Raw genomic sequence first — 5386 nt, forward strand, 5'->3', positions numbered from 1 at the left:
CGCTAAAGTAATTTCGCGCTTCTGATGCATGCTTCTTAATCAGACTGAAGCATCTTTCTTTTGTAAACTCACTTTCTTAGACTCAAGTCCACTGAGAAATATCTTGACAGTGCTGAAAATACATATATTTTTATAAAGGACAATATTTTTCTCGGTAGAAAAACAAAATCTGCACATCGAAAGAATATCTTTGACATCTCTGATAGAGCCAAATATTGCATTCACTTCACTGATGCATGGTATTTGTGTCAGTGGAGGAGAGCCTTTTTCTACCAACATTTCTTGTTCTCTGACAATCTGAGAACATATAATTTAATTTGGCTTTTTACAGCAGTCTACAGTCATTCAGTGCAGAACCTCGAGTGTTTGGAATGATTTTAAAGCAAATCTTGAAAAAAGAAACACAGTAGATCTATGTATCTGTGTACAGGTTATGTGTGTGCAGAGGTACTGTTTGGAAGATAATGACGAGAGAGATGAATAAGACAAGAAATGGAGTTTTAACAACAAACTCTCATGTCTAGATAAAAGAATTAGTCTTTTGGGGAATAGGGGAAAAAACAAATGTGAAAGGCAAATTAGGAATGCAACATTTCATTTAATGCTTCCAACGACTCTATTACCCTAAATTTTGTTTTACATGAGAGTAAATATCTGTATTTTAAAGACAAAACTACATCTAATGATTTTTATCATCAGCTTTTCATTGTTATAAAAATGACATCAGTACGAACATCTTTTCAATGAATCTGAACTGCACTTAGACAAGAACATAGCACAATAAATTACCTCTTCTCAAACAAAGGATAAATAGTGTTGCACTTCTCATTTTAAGGCAATAACAAAGTATTAAGATAAGACATATTAATTGTTATGCTTCACATTTAAAAACACGTATCTAAAATTTGACTGCTCTGCAATACCACAAAGTTTGAATTTACAATGTAGATAGGAATTATTTACACACATAGATGATTTCTATGCCATGAAATATATAAAACTGAAATAGTTCAGAAAATAAGAAATGGCTTTGGTGCAAATAAATTATCACAAATAAAGCAGCATAAATGTTATTGTACAACCAGGGATTCAGAATGGCTAACTGGACTTTCTTAATTTGAAGTTTGATTGTAGTCCTATTTCCCTAGGCAGATGACATTAGCCAATTGCTTTTCTACCATCTGGTAAAAACAAAGGAGTGAGATGATATTTAAGGTTACTGTCTTTTTGAGAAAGATAAGCAATGATTTAGACCACTGCGTGGTGACCTCCCATGCAATGTGGGATCTTCAAGTGTAATAACTTATTATAAATCTGATTTAATGTGTGGAAATTATTCTGAATATTTTGTAATTTTGCAGAAATTTGTAATATCATTATTAGCAATTACTTTATAGGTTGCCACTGCTATTGTTGTTTTAGAAGATATAGACATGAACAATGTTTATACGTTTATGTATAAATATTATTCTACCCAGTATGTATTACTTTATGAATGATTAAATATTAGTATAAATGTTGTTAAAACAAGTTTTCTAACAGTTAGATATATTAAACAATCAAGTTTCATAAATGGCAACATTTATAAATGCAAACATTTCCTGAGTAAAATTATTAGAGTTCAATGTGTACTGTTTAAATCTAATACTATATGTAAGTCAGATTATGACCTTAGTGCAACATCAAGTACATTAAAAATATTTGTATAGCATAAAATTAAATATAATTAGTTCTAATGTTACATGATGCTACATTTTTGTCTTTTGTTATTTTTAATTATCTTACTTCAAGAAAACCTTCATGTTGCAGAATTCAACAGATGTAAACATATATGTGTGTGCATATATATACATATTATATATGTATGTGTATATATACACACATATGTGTATATAATATGTATATATACGTATATAATATGTGTATATATACGTATATAATGTGTATATATACGTATATGTGTATGTATACGTATATAATGTGTATATATACGTATATAATATGTGTATATATACGTATATGTGTATATATACGTATATAATATGTATATATACGTATATGTGTATATATACGTATATAATATGTATATATACATATATAATATGTATATATATACACAAACATACATATATAATATGTATATATACACACACATATATAATCATATATATACACATATATACAATATATATGCAATATATATACAAACACATATATGTATACACTATATACACATATACATATAATCTTTGAAATGATATATTTTGGGCATGCACAGCATTTCTGCAATCTGCATATGTGTGGCTCAGAAAGTCTGATATTAGGTAATTGGATGTTAATATTCTAAAGCTCTGCTATTCACCATAAATGTTTTTTCCTCATGGGACTGCCTGGTCACCAAGTTAAAAAATAAATTACAGAACATCATGCAAATAAAAAGCTTCTCCCAAAAAATATGGGACAATAAACTCAGGGAGAGGCAAAACTAAGAAATTCCAAAATCTATAATGAGTGAGAAATAATGAAGCTTGAAAATACTATATGTGTTATTTTATCTCTGCAAGTGATTCAGCAGGCTCTGATTTCCTCAAGGCTTTTATTTATTTAGGACACGTCAAGTTTTACACATATCTCCTCCAAGAATCAGAAAATGATGAGATTCTATAATAAAAATTACTAGTATAGCTCAATGTGTTAAGAACAAAGAAAAATGATTAGGATCAATTCAAATATGCAAAAAAAGTTTTATTTTTTTTCTAACACTGAATGCCTAAATTAATTTCCATAGTGGGAAGCAATCATGAAAGGAAATAGATCAGTTGAGGCAAGAAAATTAGCAAATGAACAAGCCAAAAAAAAATTCCTTTGTGTTCAACTTCAGTCTCACAGAGAGAGAGAGAGCGGGAGAGAGAGAGAAACTTAATTCATAATTCAGTCTTTTAACTTGAGTTTGGCATGCTTTTTATATCTTTACACTAAAGTACATTAACTTTCCTATTGAACTCCATTTAATTAAATAATATTTCTTCCTCTTTTCTGGATTACAGCCTTAATTACATATAAACAGAAGAAACCCCAACTGAACGACGTAAAAACTAAATGACAATGTTGCTCTATTTCCCCCATGTTTATGTATTCAACTGTATTTTTGTGGGACTATGCCTTTGCAAATGACAGTGATATTAAGACCTAAAATAGCAAAGATTCGTGAAACCAATGTATAATCTTGGCCTTAACGATCATTTTTAACACAAAGAGAAAGAAGGAAAAAAATCGCTTTTTTGAGTGACATTTTAATAAAAAGGAAGTTGTTTCTCTTTTAAAAATTCTTAATTTATACCATTTTATTTCTTTGCTTTCTAAAGGTATGATTTTGGAAATCATTTTCTGCTTAACACAAACTACAGTTTTTAAATTTTGTTTTCACATCGGAAGTTAATATTTGTTATACTAATGCATATTGGATGGCACTACAAATGATTTCCATGACATATACACTAGTATTCCATTTAAACTCAAAAGGCATAACTACACAAACATAAGGCTTCTCCCATTATCCTCGGCCTTGACAGTAAGTGACAGAACTCCTAGCTCATCTTCCTGGGATGTTAGGAGGATATAAGAAAATATCACACTTTACATGCCATTGCAAATGGTAAGACAGTGGAAATAAGGAAAATGCAGAAGTTGGTGAGCCAAGGAAATGTTTCCACTATGGGCTAATGTAGACAGTGTAAGAAGCTAAGGATCAGTAATGTGTATTTGTGAGTGAAGTAGTGAGCTACTCATTTTTCTAGTCACAGCCTTGGGGATGTCTAACGTCAAGGAAAATAAAGCCATAGAAATTAGAAAAGGAAAAAAATTTAATCATAGGAGGAATAGGTAAGCTCAAAGTCCTATATCTGGAGCAACTGGGGCAAAAAACAAAGAGATCCAAAAACACTAGGACAAAGATGAAGAAAGGAGCAAAGAGACTGATAGAATGTGGAAGTGGCCTAGGGCTTATACAGAGCAACAAGAACAGGAACCAAGTTAAATACACTCAGGACAATGTCAAAACAGAATCACATTGACATGACTTTCTCTAGGCTGTGACATTGAAGACACAGACAAAGCAGTGTTTTAGCCCCCCTCCCACCAACTTCGAGACAAAATTGGTTGTAAATTTTGGCACAGAGCAGCAAGAGTACAGAAGTTTTAGAGAAAACTTATTGTCAATGAGCCAATTTTTGTGCTAAATGAAAGTTTTCAACAAGGTAAGGTGGATGTCTCTTGGTATCAAAGTCACATAATCTCACCAGATGATTCATGCTACTCCTGTAACTTCTTGTCAACCTTTGATTAAATTGGCAATATTGGAGTCATTCTCAATATTTCCAGTCCTTGAAGGGAATGATAATATTTTTGATTCAGTTTTGTATTCCTCTAGCCATCAGCACAGATGTGCTTCGCATGTTTTCCAGACAATGGAGCATGGCAGCAAGATATTCTGCAGAATATGGTGTTTGAGGCTGTGATATAGTCCATGATATCCATCTTCTTCTGGTCAATACTTAACATTGTGCTGACTTTTCAAAACCATGTCTGTGGTTCCACATGCACTGCAGGTATGTCTTCGGGAAACAGGAATAAGCACACAGAGATGTGTAGCTTTCATAGCATTCTGAGCCTAGTTAAGCAGGACATGTTTTGAAAAAGCATCAAGTGTGTCAGTTGCTTCTTTCTCTATTTTTGAATCATAGTTCCATAAAAGTCATAAAAATAAATTACTATTTTTAATTGAGATGGAAAACTGATTGAAAAAGATCCAAAATGATTTCCAGTGCCAACATGGATAGACTGTAGTAGAATGTTCTTCTAAAATTTTTGGCCACACACATCTGCCAGAGTTCTAGCTGTCTTAGTGGATCACAAGTTTCTGTCTTCACAAAAGAAATCCATATTTAGGATGTCATCTGTGAAATAGTTGTCCTTGGTTCTTAGAAGATGTTTAAAGATTTTGTAAACACTCTTTCTATAATTGTATATGACATCTGATGAAAAAGATATTCTAGAAAGTTTTCCATCACAGATAGAGGTGCACATGAGTACAGTCCTAACGAGGGCCAACTTTCTGACTTTTGTCATTGGAGCCTGTGAAGACTGGCATGCATTTGATAGACCACGCTTTGTTGTTAGTCTCCTACCTTTCTCCATCCTAAACCCTCAAGTCAAACCTCCTTTATCATTACGATAATTACACTAAGGCAATAAAAGTAAACCAGGACCATCTTGTTCTGTGCTAATAAGTTTACCATTTTTAAGATGCTTCCCAGCATGGTCTTTGTTATCTAATTGTGCTTTTTGTCTCCACAATTAAAACCAAAGTGCATGCATTCTCTTATGT

Source organism: Hylobates moloch, unplaced genomic scaffold (genome assembly GCF_009828535.3).
Source record: "Hylobates moloch isolate HMO894 unplaced genomic scaffold, HMol_V3 SCAFFOLD_15, whole genome shotgun sequence".
In the NCBI taxonomy this organism is placed as follows: Eukaryota; Metazoa; Chordata; class Mammalia; order Primates; family Hylobatidae; genus Hylobates; species Hylobates moloch.